Source organism: Tamandua tetradactyla, chromosome 5 (assembly GCF_023851605.1).
Source record: "Tamandua tetradactyla isolate mTamTet1 chromosome 5, mTamTet1.pri, whole genome shotgun sequence".
Lineage (NCBI taxonomy): Eukaryota > Metazoa > Chordata > Mammalia > Pilosa > Myrmecophagidae > Tamandua > Tamandua tetradactyla.
Genome location: NC_135331.1, coordinates 153246485 through 153260486, shown reverse-complemented (window position 1 = coordinate 153260486; position 14002 = coordinate 153246485). Strand labels below are relative to the sequence as shown.

The 14002-nt window shown below is 35.4% G+C and overlaps 2 non-coding genes across 2 annotated transcripts; both read right to left on the bottom strand.

Annotated features, from left to right (window-relative positions):
* Positions 1 to 12374: 12374 nt before the first annotated feature.
* Positions 12375 to 12479, bottom strand: LOC143685338 (U6 spliceosomal RNA). The gene has a single exon (XR_013176584.1). It is a non-coding gene; the product is annotated as a U6 spliceosomal RNA (small nuclear RNA).
* Positions 12480 to 13633: 1154 nt separating this feature from the next.
* On the bottom strand, positions 13634 to 13740 carry LOC143685304 (U6 spliceosomal RNA). Its single transcript, XR_013176551.1, has one exon. It is a non-coding gene; the product is annotated as a U6 spliceosomal RNA (small nuclear RNA).
* Positions 13741 to 14002: the final 262 nt, after the last annotated feature.

The window sequence follows — 14002 nt, the reverse complement described above, 5'->3', positions numbered from 1 at the left end:
AAAGGTTTCAGAGAACTCCAAGAACCCTAAATTTCAGGGTTTGGAGTTATTGCTTATTGTTTAATTAACACACTGATTTTAATTCTCCCATGGTGAAGTGTATATGTTGTGAGTCACATATAAAATGATAAATCAAGTAATTATAAGATCTGTGGGAGCCTCTTTTTTTTTAGAAATTTATTTTATTTATTAAATATACCAGCATACAAACACAGACATTCTTACCCTCTGATCATTCCATTCTACATATATAATCAGTAATTCACAATATCATCACATAGTTGTATATTCATCATCATGATCATTTCTTAGAACATTTGCATCAATTCAGAAAAAGAAATAAAAAGAAAACAGAAAAAAAATTCATACATACCATACCCTTTACCCCTCTCTTTCATTGATCATTAGCATGTCAGTCTACTAAATTTATTTTAACATTTGTTCCCCCTATTATTTATTTATTTTTAATCCATATGTTTTACTCATCCGTTGATAAGGTAGATAAAAGGAGCATCAGACACAAGGTTTTCACAATCACAGTCACATTGTGAAAGCTATATCTTTATACCTTCACCTTTAAGAAACATGGCTACTGGAACACAGCTCTACATTTTCAGGCATTCCCTCCAGCCTCTTCATTATACCTTAACTAAAAAAGTTGTATCTATATTATGCATAAGAATAACCTCCAGGATAATCTCTTGACTCTGTTTGGAATCTCTCAGCCATTGACACTTAATTTTGTCTCATTTCACTCTTCCCCCTTTTGGGAAGAGAAGATTTTCTCAATCCCTTGAAGCTGAGTCCCAGCTCATTCTAGGATTTCTGTTGCACATTGCCAGGAAGGTCCATATCCCTGGGAGTCATGTTCCATGTAGAGAGGGGGAGAGCAGTGAGTTTGCTTGTCATGTTGGCTGAGAGAGAAAGGGGCCACATCTGACCAACAAAAGAGGTTCTCTTGGGGGTGACTCTTAGGACTAATTTTAAGTAGGCTTAGCCTATCCTTTGTGAGGTTAAGTTTCATATGAACAACCCCCAAGATTGGGGGCTCAGCCTATTGCTTTGTTTGTCCCCACTGCTTGTGAGAATAGCAAGAATTCTCTATCTGGGAAAGTTGAATTTTCCCATTTCCTCATCATTCCCCAGCCTCTCTTTAATGAGTAATTCAAATTTATTCTTCTTTCCCTAACAAATGGCTCAAATTATCTAGCATGGCTCAGTATAATAGCTCTATGTTGAACGTTATCCATGTTTTCCCATGACATTTTATACTTTGATGACACAATGCCACTGTATACCAACTACTGGTATCTCTCCTAAAACAACCATCCCATCTGTTGTCCCTTTTATTATCACACTGGCAAAACAATGTGCAACTTTCAATAACTGTCTAATCAGCCACCAGTTCTGCAATGCTTTCATCCAGAGCTACTAAAACTCGTGGATAGATACACGGTTGTGTTGATGGTCAACTGTATTTGTCTTAGATGACCTGGGAAGGTGCCTTACTCTCTGGAACTCATAGAGCCATTCACTGTTATCCCATGCCTGCACTATTAGCACATACACCAGAACCACTTTATGTCTGCACCTGCAGCATACAATAACTTGTGTTTTAGATTCCAGTTCACACTGTCACTTGGTTGAAGAAAATATGACACTTGAACAAATACAGCCTATTTTTATAAACCCTTGTACTCAGCAAACTATGTTTATGACAGTAATTAGTGAATTGCCATTTTAGCTCAACTGAAAGTGATGATGTAAATATAAAAATACATGAGATATATTATATTACTAACAGTTCAGGGAACTGTTCATATTAAATTAAGAAGACAGCCATGAACAGCACTATTGTGCTAATGTGGTTAATATGTCTACTGTAGTGACATGAATATCATGTTAATATTGTCTTACCTAACCATATGTTACAGTGTATGTCCATTTAAACAGACTTTATTGAATTTGGTTTAGCAAAAACTCTTTCATATGGTGCAAATTAATCTTTCATGATTCTTTAGTAAACTGCAGTCTTGGAACAGATGGGGATGATGGTCATTTATCGCTTTCTTCCCTGAAATTGCAATTTTTGCAATATTGTTTGCTGATTTTTTTCTTTTGAAGTACCCACATGACAATTTCATCTCAAAAAGTAAAACACTGTAACTCAGCCATTATTTGCCCAAACAAATGCACATGTGATGACAGATGGTGCAATAGATAAAAATTGTTATAGAACAGAGATCTTCAAAATATTTGTGCTGGTTTGAAATTGTTACATACCCAGAAAAAGCCATATTACTTTAATCCTAATCCAATCTTGAGGGGTCAGTCATGTTCTTTTTTTTTTTTTTTTTTCCATGTAGTATCCCGTTATTGCAGCACTGTTTGTTGACTTTTTGTGTGTTTGTATTTTCTTTCTTTGTTTGTGTGTTTGTTTTTTGGGGAAGAATATGGGTTGGGAATTGAACCTGGGTCTCTCGCATGGCAGGAGAGAATTCTACCACTGAACTACTTTGCACTCCCAGTCATGTTCTTTTAATCCTGATCCAATATTATGGGGTGAGACGTCTTGATTAGGTTGCTTCAAAGGAGATGTGACACACCCAATTACGGGTGTGACCTTTTGACTGAAGTGTTCCTGTGGTGTGGTGCTTGGGTTCAGGTGTCAACTTGGCCACATGATGGTGCCCAGTTGTCTGGTCAGGCAAGCACTGAACTAACCATTACTGCAAGAATATTTTGTGGCTGGTTGATAATCCAGAAAGCTGGTTTATTAAATCATCAGTCAACTGATTGCATCTATGATCAACTAGGGTGTGCCTTCCACAAATGAGAGGATCCAATCAGTTGAGTTTTATCTAATTGGTTGAAGACTTTTAAGAGAGAAGAGAATTTTCACTGCTTCTTCAGTCAGTAAGCCTCTCCTGTGGAGTTTGTTGAGACCCTTCATTGGAGTTACCAGCCTCACAGCCTGCCCTATGGATTTTGGACTCCTGTGTAAGGCACTTTTATAAATCTCATATTTACAGATAACTCCTGTTGGTTCTGTTTCTCTGGAGAAATACACATGGAGCTGTGACACACACAACTGTGGATATGATCCTTTGATTAAATGAGTTCTGTGGAGGTATGACCCTATCCATTAAAGGTGGATCTTGATTAGTTTACTGGAATCCTTAAAAGTACTGACACAGGAAACATTTTGGAGAAAGCTCAAACAGACATTTGGGATGCTTGGAGTGCTGACATAGACGCTTAGAGTAGCCATATGAAACCAGGACACAGATGCTTGAAGAGAAGAAATATTTGTCTCCAGGAGACGCTAAGCTAAGAGATGAAATCCAGACTTTTACCCCAGAGAAACTAAGTGGCATCCCACAGATGCTTGGAGAGAAAGCCACTGGAGTCAGAAGCTGGAAGCAATGAACCAGGAACAAGGACTTCAGACATCAGCCACATGCCCTCCCATACCACAGATCTTGGCCTCTTTTCAGAGTCAAGATATCTTTCTCTGTATGCCTTAGTTTGGACATTTTTAAGACCTTAGAAGTATAAGCTTGTAACTTAATAAATCCCCTTTATAAAAGCTGATCCATTTCTGTTATATTGCATTCTGGTAGTGCTATTCTCAGAGTCTTGAAGTAGTTTGTTGGTAGAAGCATATGAGCATAGACAGCTTTAACTTAAGCAGCTTAAGATTTTTATTAAACTCTATTCAATGTTAGGTCTACTTAAACTTTCATATGATGACATGATTCCACTGCTAAATAACAGCAATCTACACAAAATGGAGAATTTTAGCAATGATTAACTTAGTACCCAGCAGTCTCTCTTTCAAGTTACTAATGATAATATTTACAGAAATTGTCAAACTAATGCTAAAATTTATCTGAAGCAAAATTGTAAAAGAATGGCCTTTTTCCAAAGTAAAGTATAATGGAGTAATAATAGGCAACATGTATATTGTATAAATACTCATCTTAGAAGTTTGCATGTATTAACTTATTTACTCATAATCCTCTGTTCTAGCTTGCTAGTTGCTGGAATATGAAATATCAGAGATGGAACGGCTTCTATAAGGCAGAATTTGTTATGTTGCTAGCTTATACTTCTAAGCCCACAGAAATGTCCCAATAAAAATGTCCAATCTAAGGCATCAGAGAAAGATATCTTGGTTCAAGAAGGCTAATGATATCCAGGTTTTCTCTCTCAACTGGAAAGGCACATGGCATGCAAACATGGCAACATCCACTAGCTCTTTCTCCGGGCTTCCTGCTTCATGAAGCTCCGGTGGGAGCATTCTTCATCACTGAAAGTCTCTGGCTACTTGGGCTCTCATGGTTCTCGTGGCTCTGTCTCTCTCTAAAATGCTTCCTCTTTCAAAGGATTCCAGTAAACTAACCAAGACCCATCTGAAATGGGTGAGTCCCATGTCCATCTAATCAAAAGTTAATATCCACAATTGGGCAAGTCACACTTCTGTGGGGATAATCTGATCAAGTTTCCACAGAGCAGTGCTGACTGAGGATTAAAGGACATGGCTTTTCTGAAGGACACCACAAGTTCAAACAAGCACACCATCCTAATAAAGATCCTATTATCCTAATGTCTTGGTTACAAATAGATTCCATAAGATAATACCACAAACTGGATGGCTCGAGACAACAGAAATTTATTGTCTCACAGTTTTGGAAGTTAGAAGTCTGAAATCAAGGAATCAGCAGGGCCATGCTCTATCGGAAACCTGTAGTGAGAACCTTTCTTTGCTCTTCTAACTTTAGGTGTCTGCTGGCTATCCTTGGTCTTCCTTGGCTTGTAGATGCATCACTTTAATCTCTGCTTTCATCATCACATGGTCTTCTTCCTGGTGTCAGTCTGTCTGTTTGTGCCTCTTCTCCCCTTCTTATAAGGATTCCAGTCATATGGGATCAGGGGCCTACCTTTCTCCAGTATAACCTCATCCTAATTTAACTAATGCCACCTCCAAAGACCCTATTTCCAAATGAGGTCATGTTCACAGATCCTGGGGTTAAGACTTGAACATATGATTTTGGGGGACACAATTCAAATCATAACTCTTAGCAATTTTGTAAGTAAAATAATCACCCGATTCTCATGCACATTTTACAGATAAAGAAAGTGAGATACAGAAAAGTCAGCTCACATGCCCATGGTAGAAAGGTACCACTGCCAGGACTGGTTCCTGAGACCCACAATATTAACCACTTTATGACACCCATGAGAGGTGCTGTACTGAGGTACTTCAATATATAAAGCTAAAAATAGCTCTAGTATTATTTAGGAACTATGTGAATGAGACAGAATAGAAAGAACAAAATCAGGCTTATTTTTATGTAAGATTTTAGTTTATGTAGAGATTAAATTTCAAATTTAACAGGATTAAATGGAAGAAAGAGGACATTTATTTGGAAATAAAATGTGTTTTGATATCTGTATCAAGCCATATAGAAGAAATCACTTTTAAATTAAAGTTTTAAATGCTACTAAAATATATAAGTATTAAAAGAAAACATAAGAGAATATTTTAGAATTCAGGTATAGGGAAACTTCCTCAAACAAGACACAAAACCCAGAATACATAAAGAAAAGATTGAAAGAATTCACAATGATAAAATTTAAAACTCTTCATAAAACAGATATCATAAACATACAAAATATAAGCACAAGGATGGAAGAATGTATTTTCAAATTTAAAATGAAAGAAAGGAGTTATATCCATAATATGTAAACTTTTCAAGAAAAAGCCAAAAGGAAAGGGGCAAATGATGAGGATATCAACTTTAACAAGAAAAGGTATAAGTGGCCAATGCATACATGGAAAATGATTTAACGTCACTTGCAATTTGTAAAATACAAATTAAAGCAATATTGGTATATCATTTTTTGATCTAACATAAGTTAGGCAAAGAATCAAAAGTTTAACATTCAATGTAGATTTGGGAAATGGAACTCTCATGCTAATTGGAAAGGATGGTAAACTCACTGAAATTTTTGGAAGGTGATTTGGACTCATTACTAATATTTAAATTGCTTATATCTTTTGACTTCTAGGAATTTCTCCTACAGAGGTATTGGGGTAGGTTTATAAGGATGTCAGTATAAGGAAGTTTAATGGGATATTATTTTTAATATTGAAAAATTGAAACTATTTGAGTGCTCATAAAACACCTTGACACCAGTAAAAGGAATAAAATGATAATATACATCATGACATGAAAGTATGTCAAAGATATCAATTTTGTGTTGCTTTTTTTCCTAAGAACAAAGACATGTTCTATTACCACCACAATATAGCTAGCTAAATTAGGAAATTTCACATTGATACAAACTATTATCTAATCCACAGTACCTATTCAAATTTCATGAATTACCCTCAAAATGTCCTTTAGAACTATGTTTCCCCCCTCATTCCAGGACTCAATCCAAGATTACACATCACATTTAGTGAACATGTCTCTTCGGTCTCATTTAGTCAGGAAAAAATTATTCAGTTTTTCTTTGTGTTTACTAACATTGACAACATTTTGTAGAATATCCCTCATATTGGGCTTGTCTGATGTTTCCTTCTTTGTAGATGCAGGTTATGTATTATGTATGATAGAACCTCATTGTATCTCACCAAGAAGCATATAATGTTGGTTTTTGCCAATATTGGTGATGCCAAGCTTTTATCACTGACTTTTCCAGTTTTCTCCATTGTGTGTAAAATCATTAATTTTTTCCTTTGCAATTAATAAGTAATTTGTTGGGAGATTCTATAAGACTATGAAAATAGATAATTCACTCTGATTGCTCCAATGTAACATCACTGGTCACATCCTAGCTTTTCCCCTTTCCACATTTGTAACTTTATTCCCCAACAGTGAGTAACTTGGATCTCATTACTCTTAATGTATTTATCCATTTGCTAAAACTTATTATACACGAAATGCAGTATCAGGACTGCTAACCCATGTAACTGTAAAAAAGCAAGCCTACTAATTAGAAACTAATTGTTTATCATTTTTTTCTTCCTAAATTTGAGGAAAACACTAAATGCACACATCTTAAGTTTTAATAAATATATAAATTCATGTAACACATATTCTATATCAAGATGCAGAATATTTCCATCAGCCTAGAAAGGGCCCCCATGCTACTTATCAGCCAACTCCCTTGCCTAGAGGCTAATGGTGTTTTTCCACCTTTTGTTAGTTTTGCCTGTTTTAAAATTTCATACAAAAATTTAGCATATATCCTCTCTTTCAATTAGTGTCAGCGTATCTATGAAACTTACCGTTAATAAAGAGTTCACTACTTTTATACTGAAAGTATTCTATTGTATGATTACACCAAAGTTTGCTAACCCACATTCACTCTCCTATCAATGGTCAATTGGGTCGTTTCCAGTTTGGGTTTTTATGAATGAAACTGTTATGAACATTCATGTACAAGTCTTTTTGGACATACATGTTTGTTTCTGTTCTATAAATGTTTAAGAGTAGAGTTGCTGGATCAAAGGGTATTTATAATTCAACTTTATAAGAAACTACTGATTTGCTTTCCAAAGTGCTCTTACCATTTTACACTTCTATCAGCAATGTGTGAGATTACTGGTTCCTTTATATCTTATTAACATTTGGTATTCTCATATTTTTTATTTTGGTAAGAATGTTTTTTTTTAACTTTTTTTTTATTGTATGGTGTAACATATAAACAAAGCAAAGAAATAAAAAGGCAATAATTTTCAAAGTACTCTTCAACAAGTAGTTACAGGACAAATCCCAGAGTTTGTCATGAACTACTGTCTGATCCTCTCATATTTTTCCTTTTAGGTGCTCCAAATATATCGGAGGCTAGAGGGCTTAAATATTTTTCTATCACCACAATTGACTTTTTTCCAAAAAATAGCATATGCACAAAAAAGCAATAAATTTCAAAGCACAGCACCACAATTAGTTGTAGAATATATTTCGGAGTTTGACATGGGCTACAATTTTAGGTTTTTACTTCTAGCCATGCTAAGATACTGGAGACTAAAAGAGATATCAATTTAATGATTCAACATTCATATTCATTTGTTAAATCCTATCTTCACTGTATAACTCCATCACCTTCAATCTTTCCATCCCTCTCTTAGGGGTGTTTGGGCTATGGTAATTCTAAATTTTTCATGTCAAAAGGCTCTGTCACTAATATAGGGTAGAGAGATGGAACTATCTGATGTTCTGGAGAGGCTGGGCTAGGTTTCAGGACTTATCTGGATCAGGGACCCATCTGGAGGTTGTAGGTTTCTGGAAAGTTGCTCTAGTGCATGGAACCCTTGTGGAATCTTATGTATTGCCCTAGGTGTTCTTTAGGATTGGCTGGAATGGTCCTGGTTGGAGGTTGGCAGGTTATGATAGGTAGCAAGGTCTAACTGAAGCTTGCATAAAAACAACCTCCAGAGTAGCCTATTGACTCTATTTGAACTCTCTCTGCCACTGATACTTTATTAGCTGCACTTCTTTTCCCTCTTTTGGTCAGGACGGAATTGTTGATCCAATGGTACCAGGGCTAGATTCATCCTTGGGAGTCATCTCCCACATTGCCAGGGAGACTTTCACCCCTGGGTGTCATGTCCCATGTAAGGGTGCAGGCAATGATTTCATTTGCAGAGTTGGGCTTAGAGAGACTGAGGCCACATCTGAGCAACAAAAGAGGTCCTCCAGAAGTAACTCTTAGGCATTCCTATAGGTAGTCTAAGCTTCTCTGCTACATACATAAGATTCACAAGAGCAAGCCTCCTGATTGAGGGTATGGCTTACTTATTTGGATGTCCCTAGGTAAGTATCTTTTGATATCTATGCTACATTGAATTATGTACCCCAATTTAGACATATTCTTAAGTTTAATCCGTATTTCTGTGGGCATGACCCCAATGTAGATAGGATCTCTTAAAATGTTATTTTGAATTAGGGAGTGACCCATAAGAATGAGGCTGGGTTTTAATCTAGATTACTGGAGTCCATTATAAGAGGAGAAATTCAGATATAGTAAGAGAAAGCCAATGGAGTCCAGAAGAGAAAGGAGAGAACATCATTGTGTAATAAGAAAACCAAGAAACCCTATGATTGCCAGCCAGCCAGAACACTACAGAACCTGGGAGGAAGTCTGGTCTTGCCAATGAGCCTTGATTTGGGCTTCTGGCTCTGAAAACCTGAGCTAATAAATTCTCACAAGTCCACCCATTGAATGGTATTTGTCACAGAAGGCTGGCAACCTAAGACAATATCTCATCCCAGCTTTTCCATGTGAAATACAGATACGGGCCATATTTCAGTGGTCATTTACACATCTTCCTTACTGAAGTATTTGCTCAAGTTTTTTGGTCATTGTTTACAAATTGAGTTATATGACTTTTCAATACTAAATTGAGGAATCTTGTATATCTTCTGGATAAACATCATTTGTCATTTATGTTATGGGAAATACTTTTGCAAGTCTGTGGCTTGTATTTTCATTATCGTAATGTATCTTTTGATGAGAAGATTTTTAAAATTTTATTGAAATTATACGTATTTTTCTTTTTTGGTTTTTGCATGCTATCGTCTGTTTAAGAAACATTTTTCATATCCCTCAATAACTAACATTTTCTATTCTGTTTTCTTCTGGCATATTTATAGTTCTAGCTTTTAAGTTTACATTTATAATCTATTTTGAATTAAATTTTTGAATAGTGTGGGATAGATATTGAGGATCATGTTTTCCTGAGAGATATCTCAGTGCTTCATCATTGTGCTGGTTTGAAGCTGTTATGTGCTTCAGAGAATGCCATGTTCTTTTAATCCATACCTCTGGGTGCAGACCTATTGTGAGTGGGACCTTTTGGTTAGTTTATTTCAATTGAGATCTGACTTACCCAAGTCAAGGTGGGTCTTGATCCTTTTACTGGAGTCCTTTGTGAAGGGATAAAATGCAGAAAAATCCCAGAGAACTCAGTAAGAAACACCCAGAGAAGTTTGGAGAGAGCTTACTGAAAAAAAAAGAAAACAAGAGGAACTTAGAGAGAAAAGCCCCAGAGATGCTAAAATAGGACCTAGAGAAGATCAGAGATGATGCCAGTGGAACCAGGAGCTGAAAGCAATGAAACCCAGGAACAAAGGACCAGTAGATGCTGGCCACATGTCTTGCTATCTGACAGAGGAACCCCAGATTCCAGCAGTCTTTCTTCAGAGAAGGTATCATCTTGTTGATGCCTTAATTGGAACATTTTCATGGCTTTAGAATTGAAAATTTGAGAACTAATAAATCCCCATTTAAAAATATATATATTTTTCTTGATAAAACAATGTACAAACACTAACATTCTTAACATACAAACATTCCATTCATGGTGTACAATCAATGACTTACAATATCATCACATAGTTGCATATTCATCACCATCATCATTTTTTAGAACATTTGCATCACTCCAGAAAAAGAAATAAAAAGAAAAGAGAAAAAACTTATATACACCATACCCCTTACCCCTCCCTCTATGACCACTAGGATTTCCATCTACCCAGTATATTTAAACCTTTGTTCCCCCATTATTTGTTTATTTTTTTATCCATAATTTTTACTCATCTGTCTGTACCCTAGATAAAGGGAGCATCAGACATGTAGTTTTCACAATCACACAGTCACATTGCAAACGCTGCATCTTCATACAATCATCTTCAAGAAACAAGGCTATTGGAACACAGCTCTACAGTTTCAGGTACTTCCCTTTAGCCACTTAAATGCCCCATAAGCTGAAAAGGGATAGCTATATAATGTGTACGAATAGCTTCCAGGATAACCAATGACTCTATTTAAAATTCCTCAGCCACTGACACTTTATTTTTTCTCATTTCTCTCTTCCCTATTGTAGTCAAGAAGGTTTTCTCAGTTCCTTGATGCCAGGTCCCAGCTCATCCTGGGATTTCTGTCACACATTACCAGGGAGATTTACACCCTGGGGAGTCATGTCCCATGCAGGGGCAGGAGAGGGCAGTGGGTTCATTTGCTAACGGCTTAGAGAGAGAGGCTACATCTGAGCCACAAAAGAGGCTCTCTGGAGGTGACTCTTAGATCTATTGTTTTTTTTTAATTTTTGTTAATAAAACCAATGAACATACAATATGAGCATTCTTTTCTTATCACATAGTTTTATATTCATCATTATGATCATTTCTTAGAACATTTGCATCAATTCAGAAAAAAATAAAAAGAAAACAGAAAAAAGTTCATACATACTATACCCCTTAACTCTCCCTTTCATTGATCACTAGCATTTCAATCTACTAAATTTATTTTAATATTTGTTCCCTCTTAGGTCTAATTTTAAGTAGGCTTAGCCTATCTTTTGCAGGAATAAGTTTCATAGGGACGAACCCTAAGATTGTGGCTTGGCTGAATGATTTGGTTGTCCCCACTGCTTGCGAGAGTATTAGAAATTCTCCAAATGGGGAAGTTGAATCTTTTCTCCTTTCTCCCCATTCCCTAGCAATGTTGATGAGAAACTGTGAGTGTGAATATCATTGCATGTTTTTTTTTGTTTTGTTTTTTTTGTCTTAAGGATGCATTAAAATTAATAAAACAAAACATAGTTTCTATGGCTAAGAAATTTCAAATGCAGTCAGGAGGACATTCTGAAGGTTACTTTTTAGGAGGTCTTAGCCAGATATCACAAACTGTCAAAGTACACAATGTTTCAAGAAACACTGTTCCTCAAAACCTTAAGGACATTTGAATACCATAAACAAACCACAAGATAAAGAACTTAGTTAATCCAACCTGAAAGATAGAGTACCCCAAATATCCACTAACCGCAAACAATTTTGGAATCTTCCTTTTTTCCTTTACAAATCCTTGCCTAGAAATGCCAAGACAGGATATAATTTGGGTTGTTACCTGGATCTGTGATCCCTGAATTGCAATTCTAAAACCTCAAATAAAAGTCCTTATTGCCTTACAGCTTAGTTTGTTACTTCTGTGTTGACAGGTAAAACCTTCAGCTTTCACAATTAATGTGATATTATTGGTAGGTTTTTAATAGATTTTATAAAATCAGGTGAGTAAGTTCCTTCTATTTCTAGTTTGCTGAGAGTTTTTATTATAAATGAATAATAATTTTTGTCCAGTATCTCTTCTGCATCCGTTGAAATGAATATTGAGGGGATTTTCCATAACGCTGTCAACATAGTGAGCTACACTGATTGGTTTTTTTGAAAAATTTTAATGCAATTTTACTGATACATGTTATATATTCACATATCATGCAGTCATCCAAAGTGTACAATCAATGCTTCATAGTACCATCAAACAGCTGTGTATTCATCATAACAATTGACTTTTTTTTTTTCAAAAATATGGAACACCATGAATTTGTGTGCCATCCTTGTGCAGGGGCTGTGTTAATCTTCTCTGTATCATTCCAATTTTAGCAAATGTGCTGATGAGGTGAGCACTACATTGATTGATTTTTGAGTAGTAAGCCAGCCTTGCTTTCCTCAGAACACCATTCTTAGTCATAGGTATTGTTCATTTTATATCTAACTGTGTTCTAATTGGTAATGAATTATTAAGATTGTTATATCTTATATGCATTACAAATATTGGTCTGTAATATATTTTCTTAAAATATAATTTTCAGATTTTGGTGTCAGGGTTATGCTGGTCACATAAAACACATTGGAAATTGTTCCTCCTTTATTATATTTGAAATTAAAATATACTTTATTTATATAATATTGGTATTATTTCCTTACTGACTGGTTGATAGAAGTCACCAGTGAAACAATCTGGTCTGAAGTTTTCTTTATGGGTAAACTTGGACAATGAACTAAGTTTCTTCCACTGAAATGGGGCTATTCAGAGTTTCTTATTTCATCCTATGTCAGTTTTGGTAATTTATGTACTTCAAGGAATTTTTCCAATTCATCCAATTTGTTGAATTTATTGGCATAAAGTTGTCTATTATATTCAGTTATTGCCCTCACACATCTCTGATTTTTCACACTGGTAATTGTGAATTAAATGCAAAATGTCATATACCAGAAAGAAGATACATACATCAGTAGGTTATGGTGCCATCATTTTCAACTGTTTGCTTCTTGAATTCTACCAATCTCAATTTCAAGGAAAAACTGAAGAAATGTTTTTTGAGAGTAATATCATTCCTAAGAATTTAAAATATAAAGATAATAAAATTAGATAAAAATATAAATAATATTGTCATATCTAAGTTTGCCAGTACAGAAACTGTCTAAAAGGTAGTAAATAGAAAATTACAACAGTGTAATTATCAGATGGTAAAGTATAATCAGAAAAAAAAAAGCATGGATATTTCAGCTAGATATGGCTTTAAATGCTGACTTCTTTACTTTCTAGCTATATGTAATTAACAAACTATCTAATCTCTCTAAGTGCTATTTTCCTCATTGTTAAATAAGGTATTGGAACACCTAACATAAATTATAGATTCCTACAAAGATCAGGTTTCATATTTGCAAAATGATAGCACAATGTCTTAGAAACCACTAAAAATGTATTAGAAATTATTGGGAATAAATGCTGTAAAAATTTAACAGTCAATGAACCAGGGTCTCCAATTTTTTTTTTTTTTAATATGGAACGCTTCATGAATTTGCACGTCATCCTTGTGCAGGGGCCATGCTAATCTTCTCTGTATCATTCCAATTTTAGTATATGGGCTGCCGAAGCGAGCACCAGGGTCCTCAATTCTAACCAGATGAGTAAATTAGTGAACCTTTGCTTATCATGTGCTGGTTTGAATCTGTTATGTACCTCAGAAAAGGCTATTTTCTTTTAACCTACCTTTGTGGAAGCAGACTTGTTGTGGGTGAAACCTTTAGATCAGGTATTTCCATGGAGCTGTGACCCAACCAATTCAAAGTGGGACTTATTCCTTTACTGGAGTTCTTTTAGAGAGGAGAGAGAGAGAGAGAGAGAGAGAGAAATTTTGGTGAGA